Source organism: Tachypleus tridentatus, chromosome 11 (assembly GCF_004210375.1).
Source record: "Tachypleus tridentatus isolate NWPU-2018 chromosome 11, ASM421037v1, whole genome shotgun sequence".
In the NCBI taxonomy this organism is placed as follows: Eukaryota; Metazoa; Arthropoda; class Merostomata; order Xiphosura; family Limulidae; genus Tachypleus; species Tachypleus tridentatus.
Genome location: NC_134835.1, coordinates 86,093,315 through 86,107,591, shown reverse-complemented (window position 1 = coordinate 86,107,591; position 14,277 = coordinate 86,093,315).

Genomic DNA, 14,277 nt, shown 5'->3' with positions numbered 1-14,277 from the left:
ATGTTAAAAGGTTTTTATTTTTATTTTCCCTTTTCTTATTTTCATCTTTCGAAGCTCTACTCAAATAAGTGGTTGAGTCTAACAACGCAAAATACATATTTTTTCTTTATGTTCATTGGCCTTAAGATTTTGGCCAGTAGTGTACGTAAAGTTCATGAAAATGTATTATTAGGTTTTATTGATAAGACCTTAACACAGTGATTACAAACTAGCATTACAAACTGTTAGTTGTCACAAGTTACTTCTTTTTACTAGTTGAGGTGAACGTCAACAGTGAGATTTTCTGTGATTTATTTATGTGAGTTGTCTGAACTAAATGAAGCGAAATCAATAAACTCATCTACTTCAAATCAAAATGTTCTGATCAAATTAACCAAAGTGTTATAATTTCAAATATATAAACCTAGAAATGTATATGATTGAAAGATGAAAACACTGTATTTAGCAACACAAATAATAATACCAGTCGTTCTCACTCAACCAAGTACGGATATTTGTTTTCAAAGACTTTGTTATAAAAAAGGTAACACGAAAATAAACTTGAATGTAATTTGATTATTGTCATTTTTAAAATGTATTGAAAGTAAAATAGTAAAACATACTACATTTTGGGAACAATCTTAAACACGACTGAGATTTTTTTATTTGTTTGTCACATAAATAGATACATCAGAATAACAGTAAATAGAATAGGGCAAAATAATAAAGAGAGAGTAAGAATTGATAAATACATTGGTTAAAACATACAACACAAAAATATCCTAAATAGCCAATCGGAATGACTCGAAGAAATATCTAAATAGCGTAGATTTACGTTGAAAACCAAAATCGAATGATTTATTTGCTTGTTTTACTTTTGAAGTCATAGAGTAAATGTAAGTAAGCTAGTCAGAACCACCTACCGCCCCCTCTTTCTTACACAAATAAAACCGTTTGGGTTATTTGGAATTAATCACAATGCTACACAGTGGACCATCTATGCTCCGCTCACCACGGATATCGAAATCTGGTTTTTAGCTGTGTAAGTGCGCAAACATACCTCTGTGCAACTAGAGGGCCTAATGAAACAGTCCAGAGCGTTATTTTGCAGTAACGGCAAAAAACATGATGAAATTCAAATATTGATTCTTTATATAAAACGTGTTATGTATGTTTTATCTACAAAAATTGTTTAAATTACTATCAACTTTCATTGTTTAATAAATCAATGTTGTTGTTGTTGTTTGACAAAGTCAATGCAGCAGGCTGTTGTATACACCAACTAGCAGGTTGTTTAAATCAATTTTATCACATCACATAAGCTGAAATGCAATTAAAAAGTTAACCTAATTTAAATAGGTTTAATTTCATTAATTTTCTAAATATTGGTGCATTATTTAAATATGGTATATATAGAAAGATTCTTTCTAGGCCCATATTGACGATTAGATAATAATTTACATATATTCAAAAATCAATAAAAAATATTTTATAAAGACGAGCATAGATATTTAAGAAAAATAACACAGTAATAACTTGTTGGCTCGTTAATATATAGGCATGATAGATGTAAACTACGTTTGAAAGATTTGAAATAAAACAACATAGGTGACTTAGCTTTTTTCAAAATGTGAGTCCCACGACGTCTGTCACTTCGATCAAGAATATCAAGGAATCGTATAACTAGGATGAGTTGAAAGGAAATATTTATTTAAAGATAAAGATCCTGTCCAAGATCGAGAGAGAAGAGATAAAATTAGAAAATAGCATAGGTAAAAACAACAATGTAAGTTATACAGGGTATCCCAAAAGTTCTATCCCATAATCACAAACAAAACGCTTAATAAAATGTGTTCTGTGGGTTATTTTGCTGCATGTAAAAGAAAAAAAAAAACAACCAAAAACTTTTGATCGTTCCAGTCATTCCTGCTGGACAGAACGTAGCATTTAGAACATTTATTATCACATACACAAAGTGTCTGTGATTATAACATTTCACCAGGTTAGCCTGGCATTATTAGATACCTAGATTTGTGTGTTTTTCATTGTAGTTATTACACCTGATGATACTAGACCAACGTAGTGAAACATTATAGTATAAACTCATTTATTATAAGATACATAAAATATAATATCTAAGTTTTTTGTAAAAGGGTACTTCCATTAATTATATAAAAATGTAATACATTATCCTTGTCGTTTCCCATAGAAACCCCTAACGTGATTTTTTAGAAATAGTTTGGTAGAGAAGGACTTCAAGATCTTCTCGTATTTATAGGCAATATCAAACTGCAACGAAACTATATTCAGGTTAATGCAGACTCGTTTTCGTTAGTAAGGTATAGTACAGCCGAAACGTGATAACGAAATATCAATAGCAAATTGTTCAAGCGAAAAAAAAAAGTTCAATTACTTTATATTTAGGATCAGTTATATAGTGCTAGAACAATAAATGTCGTATATTTCACACGAACTTTATGCTAAAGGCTTTCGTTATATATAATAAATACACCAATTTATTACACCAAACTGATGGTAAAATTGTAAAGAAACACTTTTTTCTGCACCTGGATTTCTTCAAAACTAAATAAAATAAACAACAAACAGAGAACAAAGTTCACATCATCACTGGCACAATCAAGCTGAAAACTTAAAGTGAAATACGATAAATAATTATCGACAGTCATGGACGTTGTCGGACAAGAACAGCTGTAAACAAAATAAAAATTGCAGGGTATTTCTATAAAATATTTTGTTAATTCTTAACGATGTGCAAATAAACCCCTCAAATTTCTATGGACGTACGAGTGTGTGTGTGTATATATATATATACATATATTTGTTTTTTATATAAAACGAATCTCACACAATACAATAAAGGTTAGGATATTGGAATTAAAAATTATTTATAAACAGTTAACCAAGTAAAGTACAAACTTAAAGATTTTACGAAGAAATAAAAAATAATGCAATGAAAATAATACCTGAAGGAAAAGTGAAAGACATTAGAAACTTGTGCTGCGATCCTAACATTTTGTTACAAGCATTTAGTTACTGGACGTTTCCTTACCGCCACATTGTTACCAGGACAACTTGTAAATGGCGTTTTTCTGTTACATCATTTTTGTGACATGGCAGTTTTTGTTAGGAATACTGACTACGTTAAGGTATTTTTTGAATATAAAATTGATTGATGACAATAATTAAAATGCTTATAGACTGCAAACTGTACATTAATCTAGGAACAAGTAAAAAAAATAACTAATGCTATGGGAGTGAGAGTGTATCTAAGCCTGTATTATCAGGTCATCCCTTAAGTATTATTCTTTGGAACAGATGATAATCAGATGGGGCAAGGTCTGGAGAATAAGGAGGGTGTGGAAGTTTTTCCCAGTCTAGCTCTTCAGTCTTTGCAGATGTGATCCTTGCTGTATGGGGTTGTGCATTATCCTGGTGTAGCACAACATCTTTACAATTGATCAAAGCATGCCTCGTTTCTTTCAGTGCAGCATTCAAGCGCTCTAAATATTGGTAATAGAAGTCTGATGTAATCGTTACATTGAGTGGCAGCAACTCAAAGTGGATCACGCCAACAATATCCCAACAAACGCTTAACAAGACTTTCCTAGGGTGGAGATCCATTTTGGGCTGTGCTTTAGCCAGTTTACCTGCACTGAGCCATTTTTTGCAGTGCTTAACATTTTTATAATATATCTATTTTTCATCTCCAGTCACTAACCTGTCCAAAAAAGTGAGTTATGTTCAAGAAAGTGCAGAGAAGTGCAAATGTCCGCTTTTGCTCTAAGCTTGGCTTCTGTCAAATCAAGGGGGACTTATTTTCTAAGTTTAACACCTTTCCAAGCTGTTGCAGATGACAGTGAACTGTTGAATGGGTTAAATTGCTATAGCACAATCTTCATCAAGTGCAACCAGCAGCAAATCATCTTTAAACTTAATAGGACGACCTCAACGTGGCACATCACTCAAGCTGTAGTTATCTGATCTGAAGTTCTGAAACCACCTTCGACATTTTCTTTCATTGAGAGACTCCGCACCATAAAAACCTTGAATGTTTCGTGTAGTTTCTGCTGCACCTTTGTCTTTTTTAAACTCATAAAGCATTATGTGCCTAATGTGCTCCTCAGACACATCTATCTTTATAAGGGTTTATTTGATTAATGATGTGAAAAAGTGGAATTGGGTTAGTTTCTGTTATTTGTCTGAACGTTTTTATACACGTTCTACTACATATTTTAGTCATTAAAGCCTTCTACAAAGACAGAAATGATGATGCACTTTCTGTATTAAATTTTTGGACATTACTTATGGGATAACCTGATACATTTATTACAATGGGGCGTCATAAACACTATTACATAAAAATAAACCAAAGTGAAAACGGTTTATGTCTACAAAAATATATAATGTATTTTAACATACACCATTAGTAATGAGAGAAGTGAGGTAATGTCATCCAGTATTTGAAGTAGGTGGTGGTGAATCTTCTAAAAAAATTCAGAGACAGGAAAATGTCTCACCCCCATAATCACCGACTCTAGCTTTAAAACAAATTGTTGCATTCCTGTTAACAAATACAGTGTTACGCAAAAATTTGGCGTTACTTTGATAAAGCATAAGATAAATATTTTGTGAGAAGTTACAACTATAAGACTTGAATGCAGTAATCAAATAAAGTCGACCACCACAATTTCTCTAATTTTTATAAATATTCAAGAAGTTTTTTGAGCGATGTTTTAGTTGTGGGCAGCTACTTTAAGTTTTTCTTTATATGAATTGAATCGTCACATTTTTTGTGTTCAGACAAAATTGTTATTTCATATAAATATGTTTTTGCATTTTCCAATCATTATTTGAAATTTTTAGTCTCCTGTATTCGACTGAAAAATGTATTTGATAATTATTTTATTGAAATAGAACCATATCTTTTTAATGAGACGCCAATTTTTATGCAACAAAGTGTCGAATTTTTTGCAACAACGTATGATTTCTCATCTTGAAATATACGAACTGTAATTACCAAATTAATTAGATTTTCACTTTGAAACATACAAACCTAAAATTGCAAACAAACACATTTTCAAGATGTCTTCAAAAAAGTAAAAAAATAAATAAAAAGGTAGACTATATAAAAAAATATTTGGGTGAGACATTGTGTTTTTTTTTTCAAAACCTGGTGAGACATTGTCCGTATTCCATAAAATTCGCGAATCACAAAATAAAGCGTTTAGAATAAAACTGTTCATAACAATGTGACGGTAACTTGGATGCCGTAACGAAATGTTTTTCGTGACAAAACGTACGTATAAGTTTTTCATAACAAAATGACCGAGTCATTAAGGCTGTACTACCAATAGATAGCTGTGTTAATTATCTCCTTGAAGTCAAGTATAATCGCTTTAAATATATGTCCATAGTACTTAAGAAAATCGTTTTTAGTTGTCTCCTGGTGGTGCAGTGATAAGTTCATTAACTTAAAATTCTAAAATGCTATGTTTCATTCTCTTCAGTGGATAGACCATAGATGTCCTATTGTATAGTTTTGTGCGAAACCAAACTTATCTAGATTTTGTTTGATCAACATTTTTGTGATATTTTGAAGTTTTTGTTTCAAAATTTCTGATACATCTGGAACATTTGGGATAAGTAGATCAGGAACTCCAGATCATTTTAACCTTATTTACAATATTATATTTTATAGCTTTTGTCGGAAAAGTCTCCGATTTATTATGTTACATATATTGACGTATTACTGTCTCTAATAACCGAAAATTTTAATTTGAATTAAGAAGTTAATAAAATGTTAATATGTGTCAATTTTTTCTTATTTGTCAACAACATTGATACACACAATTTTCTTTTTTAACACAAATATATTTTAATATACAAACATAAAAACAATGTTTGTATATTAGTCTACATTGTTGCATCTCGCTAAAGCTAGCTAGCTTGGTTCTTGTTTACAACGCCGTTTACAAGCTCACTTCTTACTTTAATGTCCTAGTAGTAATTCTAACAACTGAAGTAATTCACTGAAATTAAACAGTTTGTAATGTTCAAAATCTATAAACGTTCCTGGTCCAGTCTTGTAGTTTTCAGATTAAGAGATGTTAAACACAATTATAGTTTCCTAGGCCTATAGCTGTGTAATAACTGTAGCTATCTAATAATGACACTCTCTCTCTTGAGGGGTTGCTTTTATACAAATCACGAGAGTTTTTCAAAAGTTCTTTTTGGCAACAATACTGTCAATCGCTGGTATTACATACACACCTAATACATGGTTGATTTTTACTTTCAAAAACCTTCTACAGATTCTGAGAACAGGCAGGACTTGCGCAATACACAGCCAACAATATCTGTTACAGGCAAAAAAGAAAATTGTACAGAAACAAGCGTAGATATTATAATAAACGTATAACGGTAACTCTATTAAAGAACAAAAAAAGGAATTATTTTTCTTCATAATAATAAAGTTCTAGATACAAATATGGTTAAACTTGAAAACGAAACTTTATACATTTAATTAGTCTAGCAAAATTTACAGGTGACTATATTTAGTATTATTTATAGGCTTGCGCTCATCCAATGTCATTTTAACACGCATTACGCTTTCAGAAGTCTATGGTTTCTACTGAAGTCACACCCCACTAGTACAGCAATAAGTCTATGGATTTACAACGCTAAAATCAGGGGTTCGATTCCCCTCGGTAGGTTCAGCAAATGGCACGATGTGGCTTTGCTATAAGAAAACACACACACACTAAAATCTGACTTCGCCTAGTGGTTAGCTGTGTAAAAGAAGGTTAAAAGTTCAAGGTCTATGTACTACTTGCAATTTTGGATCTGCACAAGCTAAAAATGTGACACTTAATCCCATTATTATGCCAAGTTATGATTTGAGGATGGTGAGTCCAGTTAACTGTTTACAGCCCACTGGTCAGAATATTAAAATTAAGCAGGGTTATGTCTGAACCTATGGGTCCTGATCTAGCAATTTCACATAAAATGCCATTCTGTTTGAAAACACTTTATTCCTATCGTTAGTATCCGGCTATCTTTACGTTTCTTTAGGAATTACTCTAGACCATTCGGAAAGTTTAAGCGTTGGCCCGGCATGGCCAAGCGTGTTAAGGCGTGCGACTCGTAATCTGAGGGTCGCGGGTTCGCATCCCCGTCGCGCCAAACATGCTCGCCCTTTCAGCCGTGGGGCGTTATAATGTGACGGTCAATCCCACTATTCGTCGGTAAAAGAGTAGCCCAAGAGTTGGCGGTGGGTGGTGATGACTAGCTGCCTTCCTTCTAGTCTTACACTACTAAATTAGGGACGGCTAGCACAGATAGCCCTCGAGTAGCTTTGTGTGAAATTCAAAAGCAAGTTTAAGCGACGGTTAGAATGCGTGGAAAGAGGCAATATTGTAATTTGTACAGTATTTCCCACTATACATCTTGATATGGATGAGTGACGAACGTTTAGTTATACTCAAATTGTTAAAACATGCAGTATTTATTTATATCTCTGTATTTATTTCTACTCACAATTCTTTTAACAGATTTTTGAAGTTTATAGAAAACGTCAGCTATAAGTTGCATATTATAATAATATTCGCAGTTTCTGAGAAAGGCATTATCTCGATGTCTTGCTTTGTTTTTTCTTCAATGTGTCGTATATTTTATCATGTATTATTTACATCTGTAGCAAGATTTTTCAAATATGTCTCTCTTTTTTTTCATCCCAACTCTCCCCGCCTACTGTTTTATTTTTTTTAATAGGAACGTTACTCATCTCCAGTAGGTGTTATAACTTGAAACTGCGTGGTGAGACCTGTGATACAAGCGTATGATGTACTGTATTTTACCAGTACTTCGGAGGCGTTAAGTCGTTAGGTGTGGCAGTTCGTTTCTCAGAAAAGGTGTTACACGATTATAAAACAGGAAATGTTATTTATTATTCATATCAAAAAGTTTTATAAAGAATATAAAACAATTGGGCAAGTAAACACCAGACAAACTCACGGCTAAAATTATAACTGTTAAAATGAAATACATTGTACTTTTTATTGGGCATTATGTCTTCAGACGTCCATGGCTTCTATTCAAGCAGATGTAACCTAATGTTTAGTGTGTTGGGCTGCGTGTAAGAAGTCCAAAGTTTAAACTGTGATTAGTTTGGTATGATAATACTCCTGAATACGCTCTGTACTTTTAGCTTTTCGCTAGAGAAAAAGTTACAGTCAATTCTCTTTGTCGGTAAAAAGTAGCCATATAGGCGGTGTGTTTTGCTTAATGTTTTCACTTTTCATCATAAAGAACACCATATCAAATATTCATAGCCCTGGCATGTCCAGGTGTTTAGAGCGCTCGACTTGTAATCTGAGGGTCGCGGGTGTGAATCTCCATCTCACCAAACATGTTTACCCTTTCAGCTGTGGGGGCGTTATAATGTTACGGTCAATCCCATTATTCGTTGGTAAAAGAGTACCCCAAGAGTTGGCGGTACATTTAAATTTCCTCTTGAATTACAGAAGTCATTGCTAATCACAAAATGGTATAATTTGAATCTCGTGCAAATTTACACGAGGGCTATCTGAGCTACCACCCCCTAATGCAGCTAGTCATTACCACCCACAGCCAACTTCTGGGCGACTTGTTTTACCAATGAACAGTGGGATCGACCGTTACTTTATAACGTCCTCACGGCTGAAGGGGTGAGCATGTTTCTTGTCGCGGGGACCTAAGATTGCGAATTGCAAAATGAAGAACATGAATTTCATTAGTAGATATCACGTGTAAATACATTTGTCGGTTCCTCAGTTTTAGAACTCAAAGAACATCGTTTTTAACAGCTCGACATATGTATAGTTTTGAAACATACATAATATTTATACAATTATTAATAGAGGCTGCCTATAAACATAGCTTTCAGTTTTTGGAGTTGGTTTTAAAAATTTATAAAAGATAGATATAACAGTTACCAGTTTTTGTATGAGAATGGTTTCCAGCTGTTAAAGAGACTTTTGAAATGCACTATGTAACAAAATGTTTACTTTTCCTTGTTCCTGGCCAGAAATTGTTATTTCCCAATTGCTTTTGTCTGAAGTAAATGGAAAAGACATATTTTTCTCTTCAAAATTTGCTTTTTTGATCTGGGTAATGAAATTTTTAAATTTACCAATTTTCCAGAACATTCCAGATAGATGCAGTGCTGAGTAGTGACAGGAAATTTTTTTCTCGAACTTACAAGAATTTTCTAGAATGTTGTAAAACTTACGAGAATTTAAGAACCGTTTAAAATTTTCTAAAACTTTCCATAGTAATATATATATATACAGGGGATCACCACTCATCACTTCAGTTTAGTTCTAGCTGCCTAAGTGAACACAAAAATCTATCTGATTTTATCACAGATGGCATCAAGAATCTGCAAGTATTCTCCAGACGCTTTCTGCTATGTATGTGGCCAATTTATCAAGACAAGAGCGACGAAAAAGTACTCTGTGAGAGGATCTGCAAAAATGTGTGAAGCCTACAAGGCTTATATCGGCATGCCTGTCTGGTATCAAGACAAACCCTGGACACCTCATTTTACCTGCAAGCACTGCAGAAAAAAACTCTAGAAGGTTTTGTTTTTGAATTTCGCACACAGCTACTCGAGGGCTATCTGTGCTAGCCGTCCCTAATTTAGCAGTGTAAGACTAGAAGGAAGACAGCTAGTCATCATCACCCACCGCCAACTCTTGGGCTACTCTTTTACCGACGAATAGTGGGATTGACCGTCACATTATAACGCCCCCACGGCTGAAAGGACGAGCATGTTTGGCGCGACCGGGATGCGAACCCGCGACCCTCAGATTACGAGTCGCACGCCTTAACACGCTTAGCCATGCCGAGCCCCTCTAGAAGGTAAAACGGATAATTTTTACTTGCCTGAATAGTAAGATTTTATATTATACAAATTTTATATCTTTTAAAATTTAAATATATTTTTTTAAATTTCCAATAGTAAAAAAATATCACATATAAAATATTTTACATGGACCTCTTACACATTAGCTATGAATGAAATAAATTTATTCTTCATAATAACAATTTTATTTTGCTCTTTTGCAGGATGGTACAAAGAGGAAAAAGAGCCGCGTAGTTCGCTATTCCAAGAATTTGACGTGAACCCACTGACCACTCAAGCAATTGCTACTTCTGCATGGTGGACCCTTACAAACGTCGGGCTGACAAAAATGCATCTTCTATCATGTATCCAGACCTTCCATCATCCATACTGTCCTGAGCTCCCTGTACCCACTCCGCCTGGGAGAAAGCAGCCATCCTCAAAAAGAGCAGCAAATCAGAAGAGGAGATAGACATTGAAGATCCAAATTATAATTCCAGAGGTGCAGCTGGTGAGAGAAATCCATACTACTTCAACCAAAGAGACCTCAATAACTTGATCAGAGATCTCGGTTTAACAAAGTCGAATACCGAGCATTTGACATCTAAGCTCAAGGAGTGGGATTTGTTAGATGAAAGAGGGTAAATCGGAAATCAGAGGAAGTGTTACCGACAATTTTTAAGCTTCTTCACTTGTCAAGATGAGCACTGCTTCTGCCACAATGTATCCGGTCTGTGCGAGGCAATTGGAATTGCCTGTAACCCGAACGAGTGACGCCTTTTCATTGGTAGCTCATACAGAAGCCTCAAAGCTGTACTGCTCTATAACGGGAATAAGTATTCGTCTCTTCCCCTGGCTCATTCGGTGCACCTCAAAGAGGAATACAACAGCGCCAAGACGTTGCTAGAAGCCTTGAACTATGATGAGTACGGTTGGGAGGTTATCGGAGACTTCAAAATGGTGGCATTCCTGATGGGTCTCCAAGGAGGCTTTATCTAGTTTCCTTGTTATCTTTGCCTTTGGGCAATCACAAGGCCGAAAATTATGTGGAACTGGTTGAGGCTCTGGTGAAGAACTATGGCAAAATGGGCTGCAGGATGTCCATGAAAGTCCATATCCTTGACGCTCATCTTAATAAATTCAAGGAGAACATGAGAGCATACTCAGAGAAGCAAGGCGAGCACTTCTGCCAAGATATATTGGACTTTGAACGCCACTACCAAGGAGCGCACAACGAAAACATGATGGGAGACTATATTTGGGGGCTGATACGTGAAAGTGACTTACATTACAGTTGCAAATCTCGAATAACTACTCACTTCTAAAAAATTTGTGTTCACTTTTTGTATAACTTTAGTACAAATACATGTAAATCTTGATTTATATATTGTTTTATTCAGACCTTATGTAAATGAAAATGTGCAAATTTGCCTGTTTTTTACTTAGAAAATAGATTAATTTCTAAATTTCACTATCCAGGTTACAAAAGCAAAGTTTGAAAGGAATAATGACCATTTTCTGTACTTTTACAACATTAACAGTTAGGAAATAATACACACAATCCAGGAATAAAATTTGTGTTGCATAGTGATGTACATATAGCAGTTTCCATTTGTTAGGAAAAATGTATTTGTATATATTTCCATTGAAATATCTTATAAGAGTTTGGCTTAATAGTGTTAAAAACATACACCAAGTACTCTCCTAAGACTTTTGCTGGACAACTAAGGGTACAGGACAATATACACAAAGGGATATCTGTACTTTGTACACAGCAGATAATCTGACTCCGGATTTTTGATTTGTAAGTCTGTCAGCTTGCTGGTTTTTTACCGGGAGAGGCTTTTGTTTTGAGTATATAAACTGTACAATTCATTCAACATTCTTAATAAACAACAAATTGGTGTTCTTGGCTTAGTATTTTGCAAACAGATGGCGCTAAATTTATAAGATCACTTTTTTTTTGAGGGCGTGAGGATTTCAAGCAGATAATCGTCCTCCTAAGAAACCAAAGAAAAGATCCTGTTTAAAAATAGTGTCTGATGCCAAGTATTAGACATTGCACTATTGAAAATACTTTTTAAATATATACATATGTGTGTACATAACTCCATTCGATATTTTGCATCAAAAACCTTCTCAATTATTTTAAATGAAACAAATATTACAAATGATTTCTAAATGAAAGAGAAAACTATTTTTTTTATAATGAAGGGATCCTAAAGAGTATAGATTGGCATTTATCAACGGTAATCTCTATAAAATAACTAAAATAATAGAACATTTAAATCTATCTCACTCGTTAGTTGTTAAGTACACATATCGAAATTCAAGTTTTACACATATAAATCCCCAGATTTACCACTGGCCAACAGGGGATCAAACCTTAAACACTTGAAATATTTAGTACCGTATTTAGTATTTAGTATCGCAAACAAACAGTGAAGACAAAGTAACAGTTTAGAATGATTCATATATGTGTATATACATACATATATATAGTTCCAGGCATGAACGTTTGTAATAAAGGAATCAAGAGGCTTTTTCAATTAAATTTCCACGGATCAAGCCTTAGAGTACATGAAATACACTGAATACTAACCTTGTTATGATCAAGTAAAGTTGAAAAATGAAGTTTGCAATTGGTGGGCTTTCAGTTCAATACTAGGTTTCAAACACTTGTGACCGAGGAGGAGAATGTGCAGATAATCATGGATCACTTTTGTGAGTTCAGTTCATTCTAAAGTGACAAAGATAACTTCGTTAATATGACGTGATTCTACTTAATGGAGAGGAAGAATTACTTAACTATTGGCAACAAAATCATCTGGTAGAGGAAGCTCCCATGAAGTTTCATAACAAAATACATAAACAAAGGTAAGGCGTTTAAAACTCTCTAAAAATAAACTTTGTTAAGACAGGTGAAAATAAAAATCCTGTTTATATAATTTCTCAATGCAGCTACTAGTGTGAGAGAAATCAATGTGTGAGCTCTTTTCAACCAATTCCACCACCTCTAGCACTTATACTTGCATCTGTGTAGTTATTGTGGTTGATGTCTCCAAACTCGATTCAGTGAAAGCAGTTATGACGATGAAAAATCTTTAGAAAATACTCTTACCAGTACTGTAGCCAAATTTCTCCAGCACGATAGAGAAAATCAAGGCCTATAGCAATTCGTGGATAGTGAACTAATGCAGACTGAGAGCCTTCCAAAAGTTTCTGAGCTGGTGATTGTCAAATTTGCCAATACAGAGATAGTTATGTAATCAACTGGATACTCTGTGCCTCTCTTTGTTTTTTACACATGAAAAAGCCAGACACTCAGATGGTGTTGCACATCATGAAAGTCTCTCATAAAGCATACACTCATATTATTGTTCATTGCAAGGATACTGTTATGCTTGTAATGTTCATGTACCACAAGCAACACTTCTTAGCACAGGTATGTATTGGCTCTGGTGCAATAAGAAAGTTAGGTTCATTACAATTCGCTATGTATATGCATCTGTCCAAAGGGCGTGTGTGTTGTTCCATCATTTCATGTGATAGCCTACTGTGACAGCTAGTTAAGGGGGAATGGTAAGAATTCCCACTGTTGATTTTATTACTTACTTCATAGACTGATTTCCTATGAATGAAACAGGAAAACTGGACCTTAATGCAACAGAATTCTTTGTGGTAAAGGTGTATGATCCATTATCTGCCATAACAAGTGCAAACTCACTTCAGATAGAAACATTTGCACAAATTTAGGACACGGGAAAGCGTTTACCAACCCAAGATACACTCACACAGCATCTGTTTTACTGCCAGTACCAGTGTTTCAAATGATTCTGACTCCACGTTATTACTTTATCAGATATACCGTCACCAACAGATAATTTGATTATATAAGTCCTATTTCTATAATTTTGCTTTGAATTGACAGTATGCAAATTTACAACAAGCAATTGTATAGGCACACACAGATATCATATCAGTATATACAATACAAATAATCTATACTATTTGCACGTATATATTCGTGCCAAAGTCATAGTAACCCTTTGTTCCTGAGAAAGTTGTTGATTCTAATTATTTCTAGGTATCGTGACATATTGTTACATACCCTGGTATTTACTAGTATGCAAAGCTGAGTACATTATATACCAATCACAAATATATGCAAAAACGACAGCTGATATGAAATTGCAGTGGAATAGAGTGTAACAAAATTACATTCTGACATTGTTTAACATAATGTAGATGAAGTGATGCTATCAAGCACTTATCACCTTTGGTAATGGTATTTAAAAGTTTCTAAACGCTCAATATTCATTATTTCACATCACATGATTGGTGTTAAGATCTGTAATTTGATATTTCAAAGATGGGAATACATAGTGTATTTA